The sequence below is a fragment of the Tursiops truncatus genome, chromosome 13 (genome assembly GCF_011762595.2).
Source record: "Tursiops truncatus isolate mTurTru1 chromosome 13, mTurTru1.mat.Y, whole genome shotgun sequence".
Lineage (NCBI taxonomy): Eukaryota > Metazoa > Chordata > Mammalia > Artiodactyla > Delphinidae > Tursiops > Tursiops truncatus.
In genome coordinates, this window is record NC_047046.1 from 45,127,964 (window position 1) to 45,144,013 (window position 16,050).

Genomic DNA, 16,050 nt, shown 5'->3' on the forward strand with positions numbered 1-16,050 from the left:
TTTAAAAAGCAATCAAGTATTTTATCAATAGGAAACTATTTCTTCACAGAATTTATTTTAGGAGGCAGTTGGGAATAAGGGAGTTCTGAGAGGTTTGGATAAGGAAGGAATAGAGAAGGAAAGATACACAATATAGAGATGAAGGGACAGTTCATGTTCAGTGGATTGTCAACTCTAACACAATAACATATTAACACATGCATTTTAAAAAATCAAAGTACAAGAACATATTCTAAGGCAAATATGAAAATATTTTGTTTGCTTCATCTTCCCCCCCCCCCCCCCGCTCAAGTCAGTGGGTTTATTATAACAAGTTAACATTAAACTCATAGATTTCTTTAAGCAAGCATTGGTTCTGACAGAATGTGGCAAGATTGATAGAGTAGAGGTTGGAGAGATCGCTTCTCGGCCTTTTGGCTAAGATCAAGTGGAGAAGAGGTTGGAGATACTCCTGTCAACCTGTGTAAACAAAAATTATCTTTATAACTTAGTTTGCACAGACTTTACCAGCCCCTAGAACATTTCCATTGCATATAGGTATATCTATTAGACTCATTTAGATTACTTAAACTTCCTTTAAAAATATAGTTGTCCAATAGTACATTTTGATACCTTTTCTGTATGCTCTGGAAAAAAAATAAGACTCTACTATCAAAAATAAAAACATTAAAAATGTTAATAGTTGTTATATTTGTGTGGTTGGATTTGGAACTTTGAAAAAATCTTCATTGTGCAGTCTATATTTTCCAAATTATTCTTTGAACATACATACTTTTTAGAAAAATATTAATATTTAAATGTGTATATATAACATTCTCTCTATATGTATGTGTGTTTGTGTATGTATATAAACAGGAATGTGAATGATAAAATGGATTCTATATTGGAGACTAGTTCAGTGAAACGTGACAAAAATGGCAAGGGTTCCTAAAGTTTTAATGTACAATGATGTGACCCCAATCTGGATGAATATAAAGTGTAGTCATAATTGGGCTAATGGACAGAATAATGTGGGATGTTCAGCAACTATTTAAATAAGTGTGAGGGAACCAGAAGAAAGGAAGTTTTTGATTCTAGGAGCAGAATACCTATTCAAAATAGGCGAGGGTGAGAAGTGTTCTATAATAATGTTGATAAGATTGAAGCTATCCTGGTCAGTAGCTGGTGTAGAGTGCAAAACAACAATGAAAGAAGGGAAAGACTAATCCATTAAAAAACAAGGGAAAACTAATCCACACTAGATAGATTATCTATCATGAGCAAAAGCATGGTGATTAGAAACAGAAGTTAAGTTTTATAGAAAAAAAGTAATGGGAATCAGCTTCAACAACAGTAAAGTTTGCTTTTTTCATACATTTCTGAGCCTGTCTATAAAGATAAAGTAACTTTCAGAGTTCTGGAAACTGATACATCTTTTATATCAATCTAGAATAATTGACTCTGGATAGTTAGAGTAACAAAAACAATTAAATTAGAGGAAATGGCAAAGTAATTTTTGCGTTTAAGTGATATCTGCTTATACTCCAAAAGTGTGTGACTACATAGAATCATGGTCATGCACCAAAAGTAAGAAGTTAAATGATTTAAACTGTCGTTGTTATGTCATTAATGGGCTTTTTTCTAAAAGAGCAGACTAAAGTAGGAGGAAGCTCTTTCAAAACTCATTAAAAGAAAAGCATAATTATAGTAACTTCAGTTTAGAATATAAAGGGTAATTCCAAAAATCCAAAAGTTCCCTGTTGGAATTTATCTTGAAAATGTCAGACAGTCTGTTATGAAACAATATGGTTGCCTATGTGAAGAACTGTGTTTATGCCAAACCAACTAGTAGGCAGATCATTAACAAACTGTATAAACAGAGAAGCAAAATGATGAATCCCCTAAGGAGATAAAATATTTATATATCTTAGCTCAGAAATTTATTTGTGTTCAGCCCAACAGGTAGTCCCATACAAAGATACCATCTGTTCAGTGAAGTAAAACAAATTTTGGGTTTCAAATGATACAGACTACAACAATCCTAATTCATGTGAATGTAAAAGAACATCTTCTCTTAACTAACACTAAGGAAAGAAAAAATATTTTCCTTGGGGCAATTGGTTACGATGTATGTAGACTAGCCTGAAATGAATAGGCTGCTATAGCATGTTAGAATATGTCAATGTAAGGGAGATTGCCAAATAAGAAATTAATTATATCCTATCTTTCCATCCTAACTGCCCAGTTCAGTTAGACCACAGTGCAGAAGGTTAAGTTAATCATAATCCTCTGTTCTTAGAACAATATCATAAGCACCCAGGGGGACCCTCTTTTGTCTATTAATTTGATTTTATTCACATATAATTTTCCTCTCCATTTCTCATCCTACTACAAACCATTCAGGTAGATTCATTTGTTCGTGTAAAATGTGTTTAGTAATGTATGTTTTATTAACATACATCAAGGTAATTTGTACTGTATCTCATTTTTTTCTTTTTTATTTCATTGAGACATCTTTTTAAAGTTCAATTCATGTGACTAAACTATGTCTAGTCAATTACTTTTAACTTAATGGTATACTATGATATTTTCCTCTACCTTTTACCTAGTGTCCTTCCCAGGATAGATACCTAGATTCCTACCATACGTTTAAGACTTACCACAAACATTATTGCAAAGAATATTTTTTTGTGCACAGTCCTTAATCTATGTGAGAGAGAAAAAATATATATATATAATGGAATTTCTTGTTCATAGTGTAGGGTATGAGATTATTTTATTTTTAGCTTGGCTATTGTCATATTGCTTGCTAAAATGACTGCAACTGTTGACATTCCTGATAGGAATGTTTGTATGTATCAACATACCCACAGACAAATAGCATTATCCAGTTTTCTAAGTTTTTGCAAATAAGTGTAAAAACTGTAGAATGTGCTTAATGTATTCTGTCTAATCTCTTTTCTATCTATTTCTATCTATTCACTTTTTTTCCTGATTACTAATAAGCATGATTGTCCCTTCACATACCAATTAACCTTGTGGTTTCACTTTTGAGTGAATTACCTAGTTGCCAAATTGTACATTGAAATTAACAATGTCTTGGTAATATGAAGCTTTAATGATAATCCTAAGGAAAGGTTGGATGCGAGTGACGATCCAACAGCATCATTATTTAAAATGATGCAGAACCAAACATGATGCATTGCCTAGCAGTTAAGGGTACATTGCCTGAGTCAGGATCCCTATTCTCTATGCCTTGCTAGTGGTATCATCTTTGCACATTGTGGCAGTGTTTTCTCTTTTAAAAAGTAGGAATTACATTAGTAACCACTTCATAGAGTTCTTGGGAGGTTAGATTAAATAATATACAGAAGAGACTAAAAACAAAGTCCAATCCTTGTGAGCACTGAATAAATCAATGTTTTAAGAAAAATTTCCCCTTAATTTTTCATTAATAATTTTATGTTTTTCACATTTTGAACAGTTTTACCTACTACATAATGTTATCAAGTAAATTAAATATTAATGAAGGGACATAAATTGCATTCAGATGAGCTTCAGATATTCACATCAGCCTCCTTTGACCATTTTGCTATGTACTAAGTTTTCTGTCTTTATTTCATAGCTCAGGTAAACAAAGCTCACCTCAGAACATGAACTGAAAAGCCTAAAACCTGTTCTCTGAGCATCTTCCCTACATTTGTGAGACGTTCTGATTAGATAAGTTTATTTAAAAGGTTACCAGGGCAATAGTTGCTATCTTAAAAGTTAATTAAATAATGTATCCCAGAAAGGCAAGCCATTCATCAACCATTTGTAAATTCATGCATCTCATTCTCCCTCCACCCCTGCTTCATTTATCTTCAGCCATTTTTTTAACCTATAAGCAAAATATTAGTTGCAAATGTTAATATCTCTCTTGTTCCTAATTGGATGAAATTTGCCCCCTCTAGCTATGAATTTAGTTCAAATATCTCTTGTCTTATGGTGCTCATAAATTAAATGTGTTCAGGGAAAACAATATAGAATTATTGACCACTCTGCAAAAATCTGTTTACATAGTTTTATGAGCAGCTGTTGAAATTCTAAAAAAACAAAAAATGTGCACTTTAATAAGGGTGAAGGATTTTTTCCTCAGCATCAGTAGGAAAAAAAAGAATAATTGAGAAAACTTTGTCAAAGAAGCATATTTTAAGGCCAACAGCTTAAACAAAAGTGAAATTTAACCTGTTGTCTCAATAACAAGGGTTTATTTTAGAGTTTTTGTTTCAGTAGAGATATAATTTGTTAAACATTTAACATACTTCTAATTAGTTACATGTTAATTCCTGTTATGAAAATTGAAATATTTCATTCTTACAAAACTAAGAAGGAAACAAGAAATAGTCTTTATGAAAGTATGAAAATTAGGTCCTGTGGCTGGCCAAAACCCATGATTTAATTGACCAGGAAATGTCTTAATGACCATACAGATACCTTGCTGGTTTTCAATATCTGATTATTTTGGTACTGGTTTAAAAAGTTGAGTAACATTATTTGGAAATATAGTCCTGCAATTTAAATTGCATTTGAGTTGTTCTGGATAGCAAGGGATATTTTGAAGATGTATGTTTGATTGTCACTGGTTTTACTTTACTTTTATTTTATTCTATTCTATTCTGCTTTATTCTGTTTTATTTTATGTATTTACTGATTTATTGATTTGTTGCTCCTCTGTAACCAGCAACCCCCCACTGTGAATCACTTCCTATATATTATTGACATATAGCTTTCCGTGTCCTATATAGTATTGATTTATATTCTGCTTTGTGTCCCCTTATATTTAGTGCTTTCAGTGCATATGTATAAGCATATGTATTTATACTTATATAGGTAGAGAAAATATATAGTTCAGTAAGATAAAATATTTGAATTAGGTGATAAATGGAATAATAAATGGAAGTAGGAAAGTATGAGTATATTTACTAGAAAAAAATGTATGCCAGGCAGAATCATATATATTGTAGGTAAGAGCACAGATTTGGAGTTAGACTAAATTAGGTTTGAATTCCTTTTTGCAAATTTGCCTGACTTTGGACAGATTGCTTTAATTCTCTAAGGTTCATTACTCTCAAATATAGATTGATATATCAGTACTTGCTTCACAGAGATGATGTAAAAAAAACCCAAAAAACAAATTTTAAAGTGACCCAAAACCTTTATACCTGTATTTAGAGTACAGTAAATGTTCAGTAAACACTAAATATGATCATGATGATGATGCCTTATGCATTTCATATAGGATTTGGATTTATGTTTTATTGTAGCAAACACTTAAAAATAGTTACTAAATTTTTTTATGCTCATGAAATTAAATGCAACCAAAGCCCTAGTAAAACACAACTCTGTTCAATAAAACAATTAACATTCTCTAATGCATCCTCACAAAGTCAGTGATAAATATTAGAATACTTACTACAATAACACCCTTTGCTATAGGCTGATGGCTAAAAGACAAATTGCAATTTTGTAAAAGAAAATGGGAGTGGGTTTGGAGGGAAGATTTGAAAGAATAGAATATCTTCCAAATAGTCCAAATAATAGATTGAATAAATCCAGAGAGTTATCATAGCTTATATAAAAGAATGGTTAATCTAATTTTTCCTCTTTTTGAGATTTTTGGTATATGTCAAGTGGCCAAATATTTTTGAGGTTAGAATTTTCTAGTAATCATTGAAACCATGTTATGTCTTGTAATGCCAAGGCATAGGATTTAGTGTTAATCTGAAAGAATAAGGTAGGCCTAATGTTGTCCTAATATTTACAAAAATACCAGTTTGTGTAAATTTAAAAGCAAGGTGTCAGGGAATTCCCTGGTGGTCCAGTGGTTAGGACTCTGTGCTTTCACTGCTGAAGGCCCGGGTTCAATCCCTGGTTGGCGAACTAAGATCCTGCAAGCCACGGTGCAGAAGAAAAAAATAAAGAATTAATAATAATAGTAATAATAAAAGCAAGGTGTCCCACAACCCTTTTTCCTGTTCTCCTTGTCCTTTATTTTCCTACCCATAGAGAGAAAACAAAGAAACAAACAAATCCAATAATATATAAACAGATACTCCTAGAGTTATAGAATGTTCTCAGAGTTACAAGTGAAGCCTATTAGACTTTCTAGCCTCATAAGTTCTGTGAACCACCAAAACCCATTCAAAGAGAGGTTAATGGGTTTTGACCTAATCAGTTCTTCCAAGGTCCTTTATGGTTGCTCTGAAATGTCATAAGTGGTTTACAAGTACCTGATGTCAAATTAAAGCTATTTTCAGTGTCAGAGAAAAAAGAAATCTTAGGGTCAGTTGGAGCCCTATTAAACTGCTTAGGCTGTTCTAGAGAAAAATGAGAGAAAATAAAACTTCCATGGGAGTTATGAATTGCCATAGAAGAATTTGAGGTAGTAGTAGCAAAGTGTTCATGGTTTATTTAAATTTTGTACGTGGACTATGACAGGAATGGAAACCTTTGTTTCCTATCAAGAGGAGGAATGGATCCAAAGAGATAGACAGGGATTACAAGGGTATAAGTCCTGGGCTGTGCTGCCTGGATTTGAATCATGATGTCCCATTTATTAGCTTTGAGAACTCAGTTACCTAAACTTGCTCCTAAACTTTCTCATCTGTAAATGACAGTAATATAGTGTAGATAAAACACATAGAACAGTGTCTGGCACAAGTAAATTACATGTACATGTTTGTTCAATGAATATATGCTGTGATTTGTATTTTCATGTATTATCTTGATGAAATTATTCTAAAATTCTTTCTTAATAGATATTCATTTTCTGTAATTCAAAGTGGAGGAATTTGAACTTTGAGGTTTAGAAAATTGCCTAAACTCAGAGTACACTATTATTCAAACTCAGATTATTTTGATTCTAGGCCCAATAGATTTGGTTATCGTTGTTGTTGTTGTGTTGTTAAATCTGGAAAAGATAGGCCCTGTGGTCTGATATTTTCTGTTTTTTTAACATAAGGATGAGCATCCATTTTTTTCTTCAGTGATACAGAGACAAAGCCTACTAAATGAGATGGCCCAGGTACCCCCAAATAAACGGGGTCTGGGGGAGTCACAATGGGGCAGACAGTAGGTGTGCCTGTGCATATAAAAGTGAATGTTATGACCTCTTATTTTGCAGGCTCTTCAGACCTCTTGGCTAATACCTGCCTCATGTGGTTGTAACATCAGAAGCATATATCCCAGCTCCAAGTTCTAGCCCATAATGATTTTGTCAGCATGTCTGGCAAAAATGGTTAGTAGTCCTGATGCCAAAAGCTCTGTGCACTGGTGCCAAATCAAATCTCGGTGACAGAGTTTTGAATACAATAGAAAAGAATAGCTTTATTGCTCTGCCAGGCCAAGGGGACACAGCAGGCTCCTGTCCTGAAAAACTGTATGTCCCAACCCAGGAGGGTTTGATGAGGAGTTTTATAGCAGTGGTTCAAGGGTGGGGTTGCAGATAAGACTAGCCCTTGTGCAGGGCCTGCAATCCTCTAATCTGGTCTCAGTTAATCTTGTTGATGAGCTTCTCTGGTTCCTTTAATGTGGCCTCACATAGTCTTTCTCTGCCATGAAGAATGCTGACATTTTAAAGAGCTTAAAGACATTATTATGTGTATCCCTTGAGGTGGAACCAGGACCCTGCCCCAAGGCTGCACTATTGTTTCTTGTCTTTGCATCCCTTCGCTTCCTGGATTAGTAACTGTTTGAATCTGCCCTTTGGAACTCAGGGAAAGTCATGAAGGCTGGAGTCTTTTTCCTACAAGAAATGGGGGACAGAAAGGCTTCTGTGCCCAGGAGCCCCACAGTGTCCTGCACGGTTTCAGTCCCTATGTTGAAATCATGTCGGTGACAATTTCACAATGGCTTTTGTAGCACTTAAAATGCTGGGAGGGGGCTTCCCTGGTGGTGCAGTGGTTGAGAGTCCGCCTGCCGATGCAGGGGACACGGTTCGTGCCCCGGTCCGGGAAGATCCCACATGCCGCGGAGCGGCTGGGCCCGTGAGCCATGGCCGCTGAGCCTGCACGTCCGGATCCTGTGCTCCGCAGCGGGAGAGGCTGCAACGGTGAGAGGCCCGCTTACTGCAAAAAACAAAACAAAACAAACAAACAAAAAGGCTGGGAGTTCATGTGTCTGTAAAAGGAGTTTCTGAAAAAAATTGCTGTGAGCATAACATAGAGAAATAATTGTATTTCAGTGCCTGAGGCATGCTCTAACCAATCCAATTTTAAAGTAGAAACAAAACACAGAGCAGAGGGGTAATAACAGCCATGTTTTAGAAGATGAGGCAGAAATGTTAGATGATTTGGGGAATCATCTGAGGTTTTTTTCAGCTGGTCCCAAGGGAGGAAATACTTGAAGAGAAAAAAATGAGATGAATATGAGCAAATGTCATTTCAATAGGCTGAAACCTGACACCAAAATAAAATGTGTAGCAATGAAAACATGAAAAGTAAGTAAAATGAATGGTTGTCTAAATGGAGATATAAAAGAAGCATCACTATACACATGGCACACCTCTGATTTCATATAGTATAAGGCATGCTGTTATACCAAATGAATTCCCAGAAAGCTGAAGCCAGAAGAAATATTAGCATGAACATAGCCTAATCTATTTTTTTATAAATGAGGGCATGAACAGAGAATTTACAAAAATATATTCCTGCTATAGATAGAGTTTTACCTTATTGAAGGGAGTGGAGTGGAGCATAAGATCTGGTTCTTGGTGGTAGGGAGATAGTCTTATGTTTAGATGATAAGCTCACCACCTTTAGGTATGCAAACCAACCCTTTTCCCCTATCAAGGACCTCCTCAAGGCAATCTGTAATGCTTCAATCACAAAGCTGTCCTAGGGTAGGAAGTCTATGGGAACATCAGTTTCTAAGCTTATCTGCTAAAACCACTTCCTCCAGCTACACTGGTATTAGAACCCCTTATTCTTTTTTATTGTTACTGCTGGATAAATATGGGGGAGAAAGCTAAAGAGTGAGGAAAGAATCATGGAAGCCTTTCCAAGAATAAACAACATGATCAGCACTATGAACAGAGCTTTGATAGACAAGCAGGGAGTGACTTTGGTTTCCTTATTTATTGTACCCCACAGCGTAAGTTTCAGACTCAGCATCAGGGGTGGGATGCAGGAGGAGGGAGATACAGTGATCAGGTCCAGAGATTAAATGATCAGATTTTTAAACTGAAAGTAACTATCTCATTGAGTGCTTTGGCATTACAGATAAGGAAACAGTTTCAAAGAAGCATAGGAAACAGTCTGCCCAATATCACCCAGTACCAAGTTCGACCAGACTCTAGGTCTCCAAATCCTCTGTTCCAGTACATTTACCATTGACGTGCTCTCTTTCTTTAAAGAAAGCCCTAGATCCTCATCACTTTATGACTATTCTTATGGATGAAGAGGAACATAACATATTGCAAAAAAGTCTGAAGTAAGAGAAGACATAGGGTAGAGTTCTGGCTTTGCAAACTCTGGGTGTGCTTCCTCTAGTACCCTGTGCATATTTCTACTTTACTACTTACCACATTGCATAGAAATCATTTCCTTGTCAGTGATTAGCACAGTTTTTGAAATATCCATGTATTTTAGTTGAATTAAACTATATGCTACTAAGGAAGGAAATGGACTTTTCCATTTCTGCCTCAAATTTTCTTCTTCAATAAAGAGAGTCATAATTGTTTGCCTGTTTAACTGGATTGTTGTGATGACTAAACATTAATGATGGATGTGATGTACTTTGCAACTGGAAATTAGCCATCTAAGGAAAATAGAAACAGTAGTGGTGGTCATAGTAGGAATAGTAGCAGTACTCATAGTACTAGTAATTGCTACCCAATTAACATGTTTAGAATATGGAAATTTAAAGAAGGGAGGTGAGGAAGTTTGTCCTTAATGTATATAGCATTTGTCAGAATGATAGTTGTTATATCAGGATCTGAATTGGACCAAGAACAAGCAGTTAACAGAAGCTGAATGTACTAAAACATAACATTCTCATGTACATCTGAACTGTGTTTGCAAAGTTCAGTGATAGTGCAATACCGAGGCTCAAAGGTACTTATACAAAAATAAAAAATGATAAGGGTGGGAAAACGTTACTAATACCTTCTTTTGTCATAGTGTTACTCATTTTTTCAATCCAAATCCATTTTTTTCCTGAGTGGAGGTTTATTATAATTTTTTTTCATGAAGCATTAGTAAAACCATCAGAAAACAAGTAAAATATGAAATCAATTTTTATGCTGGAGTTTGTGATATGATATCCATTGTGAAAATTCAAGGTTGTATACCTTTTTAATTTAAGTATAATATTGAACATTGAGGTTTCTGTTCAGATGCTTTTTACTGAGAAAATTCAGTTTGCAATCAAAGCAAAGGCTGCTGAAAAATTTGAGTTCATCTATTTAGATTTTAAAGCCATGTGTCAGTAAATAACAGATTTGAGTACTTTTTTCCCCATTTATATTTGCAAATTGTTTTCTCAAAAATAATCAAGTTGTTGTTTTGGAATTTTATGGCAAACTAAAAGGTGAATGCTAGGAAACTGTACCTATAGTACACAATATTAAATAAAATGTGCATTAATAGTGAAGTATTTGTATAGTAGATGATATTTCTGAAATGCTTTTGAACCATTTATTTGTTGACATATTAGTTAATGTTCTCCCTATAATCAGCTTTATCTCTCTACAATATCACATGATGAATTTTACTTAAAGAAGTTGATACTGGGGTGTGAGCTTTATCCTTTATGATTCATTTAATTCTCCTTTGAATGTGTTCTACTTAAAATGGTAACTGTTTAAGTATGCTGATATATTTGCTCTTATTTAAGTGATAGGTCTTTTGCTCTCTAGAGCTACAAAACAGTAATCTATTGGCACATGAAAAACTTTAAAAATGTCAATCAGTGCAAAACTAAATATTTAGAGATATACTTGATCCAGTAAGTAATTTCTTTCTATGTAAAATGCTTATTAATACCCACCCAAAGGTGTCTAGATATGCAAGTGTTGCAGATTAGACAAAGATAACATACTTTTCTGCCTAGCTAGGCCAGAGTTCAGAAGTGTTTACAGTAATTGGCACCTCACTGTTTGTACTGATGTTATGCATGGAGGCTTTTTGCTGTGTTTTATTTTATTTTGGAGGAGGGGAGAAGGCAGGAATACTGGTGATTCTGTGGCTGGCCCAGACACAAAGCATATGAGTTTTAAAAATTTATTCTCTTTACATGGGTTTGAACTCTTCCGTTTAGAAGCACAAGGCTCAGAAGCTGAGAGAGCTGTTTATTTTAATGAGATATCTGTAGTGTGGGAAGGGGTATTGGTCAAGAAAGACTTGGTGAGGTGCTAAATCCAAGGAGAGGTTTCGGAGCCAGATGAAAAAAGGATACAAAGCTGATGAGGAAGGGGTACATCTACCAATCTCTATGTGTTGCACAAAAATATTCTAGCAGCGGAAGTACACAAAACTTTTTATTGAATTCTAGAAATCTCTGTGTCCTCAATTCCTTTAACTATCAAAAGGATATAAAGGTAATAGTAGTACTTTGTTTACAGTGTTGCTCCAGGCATTGTAATGGAGCATTCTAGGTAAAATGCCTAGAAGAGTGTGTGACGCAGTGTATCCACTCAGGAAGTGTCAGTCATTATTTTTCATATAATTACTTTTTATTCATGTTAGACTTGTGAACATGCTGAGACTTCACCAAAAAAGTATTTTTAGGGTTCTCTGTTACAAGGAGGTTGTTGAAAAAATCTGTTAGAAATTTCACTGTCCTATGTGGGCAATACCGATCTATTGATAGTAAGAATAATTAGTAGAGAAGAAAGTTATATGTTTGACTTATTGTCTAATCAGTGCATATGAGGAATTCTCTGTAGTGTCCAGAAAATATCTATTCATGTACTTTATTTTCAAATGTGGCTAATTTCATCTGTTCCTGTCTCAACGTGAGGATAAGTAGCAATGCTACTATTACTCATAATGCCATGAGTCTTTGGAACATGTTTATATTGAAACAATATAGCTCTTCTTGCCTCCCAATTTCCTAATACTACTTATTTAACTATGGTTATATAATTTTGCGTGATGTTGCATCATCTGATGAACCACCCATGGATCCTGGTTTCCATTGACTCTCAAAGGACATCACTGTGCTTCATTGATAATAAACACAAACACAAGTTTTACTTTGAGTGTGTATAAAATGTGAACACTAATTTGGTTTTTGGTCATGTTGCACAATTTTGATTAAGATTATTGCTGTCTAGAAATTGGATTTTTTCCACTTCCAGCTTCTACTCACTGACTCTATTTAGCCTTCCTCAAGAGCCAGTGATAATTTTTTTCTCCTTCTTTTGAATTCCAGTATCATTCTTGTACCATATTTAGGGTGTCTGTTATATACTTCCTTGAATATAGTACTTTATCAAGATACTTTCCCTCATTAGGATTTTTTTTAGTATAGTCTTACGTCCTATATATTTTCCTTTAACTTATTTTCTGCTTGCATTACTTATTCAATACATGTTCACTGAAGTGCAAAACAGTTTATTTTCTCTCAATGTTAAAAAATAATCAAATAATGGCATATTCTACTTTTCACTTACTAACTACTGAGGTAGAGCACCATCACATTTCATCTGCATCATCAAGAAAGATGTCTTACTAGTCTAGCAGGTTTCCTCAGTACTTTTTCCTGGGACTTTCATGATTTCTATTTTCCCTGAATAATTTGATGGTTAGAACTTTATCCAATTAGTTTAATGCTTTTTTTTAATGAGTGTAATGTTTTAACTTAATGTTAACATATTTATTAAATAATCAATTTCCCCTTAAACTCTTATTAGCTCTTAAGACATTGCCAAGAATAAATCTGAGATAATTTCTGAGGGCAAAGTTCTATAGGAAAAATAAGAAAAATGTTAGGGAATCAGGTTCCAGAGGAGCACAGAAAAACTTTATATGAAGTGGATATTGAAGGTGCTTAAGCTAAACCTTGGCCTCACTTTCAAAGATTACCCTTTTAATCTAAGTATTTAAAGAGTTTACTTTGCCTTCCCTATACAACCCCGAATCTTAAATATTTAACATGAGCCTAGATAGAGGAGAAACAAATTATAAAGACCTAGAAATTTTATGTTAAGATTTTCTAAGAAGATTAATGTTGAAAGGGCAAGTAATTTTCACACCTGAAATAGTGAAGTACAGACTGTAAATTTATTGATGAAATACATTGCAAATCACTTTTCTTTTAACATAAACTCTGTACTCTTATAAATCCGATTGTTTGCCACATATATTAACTTACTGATTGAGCTTCTAGATTACTTGGTACAGTTGACTAATTATTTTCTTCTAGTAAAGAAATTTTATTCATAATTAATCCTTCTAAAATGTAACAAAATATCTTACTTTGATACATATGGCACAGAGATAAATCTGTCTGATTTTTCCCCCTTTGTCATTTTAGCAGTTGCCTATGAAAATATACTACTACAGAAACCAGTCATGTTTCCTAATAAATCTGTAATATGTTATGTCTCTGGAATCTGGGTTATACAGAGTTGATGTTACTGTCTGAGTCATATATAACTAGCCTTGGGATAAAATTTATAAAATCTACTCTGGTCCACCATTATTCATGTAGATCTGTTGTCCTAGTCCATCCAACTTTTGAAATAAAAAGAAAATATATTATAACCCCAAAGTTTAAAGCTGTTTTATGGTATATAGAGACAGAAAGCTGATCAGTGAGTTATCAGGAGCTGAGGGTAGGAAGAAATGGAGAATAACTTCATAATGGGTATAGGGCTTTATGTTAGGGTAATAAAAATATTTTGGAACCAGATAAAGTTGAAACTAGTTAAAGGTGATGTTTGCAAAACATTGTGAATGTACTAAGTGCCACTGAACCATATACTTTTAATTTTATGTTATGTGAATTTTACCTCCATAACAATAAAAAAAAAAATGTCTTATGGGATGCCCAGTCCAAAACATTCAAAGGTTTTCTAACAAAAAATAATGATTCACATATGTGTGGACTTGAGAGGATACATTATAAGGGTTATATTTCAACGTATTCTTGTCCAAATCTGGTCTCAATCATATATTTCTTTTTCCAATTACTAGTATTACCATTATCAGTCACCAGTGCATTCCTCTCTCATAATCTGCATCTTCTGTTTAGTTTTTTCACCCCATTACTTTAGTCATGATGGCCTAATGCTCCTAATTTTTCTTATCTATCTCAGTGAATGAAATTTTTACACTCTTCACCTCTGAATTTTCCGGATCAGAAATGAGTATTTCACCTTTGACCTTTCCTGTTCTGTGATATACAGAATAATGGTCCTCAAAAATGTACATGTCCTGGGCTTCCCTGGTGGCGCAGTGGTTGAGAGTCTGCCTGCCGATGCAGGGGACACGGGTTCGTGCCCCGGGCTGGGAAGATCCCACATGCCGCGGAGCGGCTGGGCCCGTGAGCCATGGCCGCTGAGCCTGCACGTCCGGAGCCTGTGCTCCGCAACAGGAGAGGCCATAGCAGTGAGAGGCCAGTGTACCGCCAAAAAAAACCCAAACCAAACCAAACCAAAACAAAACAAAAAAAATGTACATGTCCTAATCTCCAGAACCTGTGAATATGTTAGTTTAAGTGACAAAAGAGACTGTGAAGATGTGATTAAGGACATTGGGAAGAGAAGATTTTCTTAGACTATTTGGGTGAACTCAATCTAACCTGGTCCTTAAAATCCAGTAGTCTTTCCCAGCCATGGTTAGAGAGGGAGATATGGCTATGGAAGCAGATTCAAGAAGATGCAACATTACTGGCTTCAAAGATGGAGAAAGATGTCAGGAGCCAAGACTATAAGCTAGAAAAGGTAAGGAAATGGATTATCCCCTAAACCATCCAGAAAAGAACACAATGCTGCCCTAACCTTAATTTTAGTTCAGCAAGACCTGTGTAGACTCTAATCTACAGAACTGTAAAATAATACTTTTGTGTTATTTTAAGCAACTACATTTCTGATCATTTATTTTAGCAGCAAGAGTAAACTAATACATCTTCTTTTCTCATAAGATTTATAACTATCTCATCATCTTTCAAATCTACTTACTTTTTCCTATTTACACCATTACTGCCTTGGATTGTGATTTGTTACATTTTTTGATCATAGCAATCAATTCATAAATACTTCCCTTTTATTTCTAAAGTCACTTTAATTCATTTTCTACACTGCAGTCAGAATTGCCATACTAAGAGAGAAATCTGAGTATAAATTACTAATAAATCCCTTCAGTCATTTCTTTTACCCTCAAGATAAAGTCCAATCTCCTCATATGTTTCACCAGGCCCTTCATGATCTAGTTCTTGATCTCTCTCTTTATCCTCTAATGATTTATCATCCAAATATACATGAAGTTCCTGCAAAACACCCTATTTTCTCCTGCCTTTGGGTATGTGAGAATTTTCCCTCATTTACACTACCATCTCTACCTAGTTATCATATGTTTATTCTTTACCTATCAATATACATTACCTTTTTTAGGAAGTCTTTCTGAGCCCATAAAATTAGGTTTCCTGTCACTGCTTGCTCTTGCCCTCAAGGCATCCATTATAACCTCAGTCATAGCATTTATCAGTCTACTGAATGGTATCATTTAGTTTTGACTTGTAAGTATCCTTCACTAGACTGTAACTTTCTTTATTTTTATATCTGTTACTTGGTATTCAAAAGTAATATATAAATTAATGAATAAATACAGGTTTTTACCTTTTGCCAATTTGTATGCGTATATGTGCATGTGTACCAGCATTTTACCACTTACTTATGGTAGTATCTACCTTGTTATAACTTTAAGTTGATGGTTACATGTTATAGTATCAATTGAATCAAAATATTCCTATTAAAAATCCAATGCTTACTGAATGATGTGGAGAATGTCCTCAGACTATTGCCTGGTATAAGTCTAACTTATTCATTTATGTCCACCCCATTGCATCCAAAATAATGAATCTGGT

At 34.5% G+C, this 16,050-nt stretch overlaps 1 pseudogene; it reads left to right on the top strand.

Moving 5' to 3' along the window:
- Positions 1-397: 397 nt before the first annotated feature.
- Positions 398-557, top strand: LOC117307747 (U2 spliceosomal RNA; annotated as a pseudogene).
- Positions 558-16,050: the final 15,493 nt, after the last annotated feature.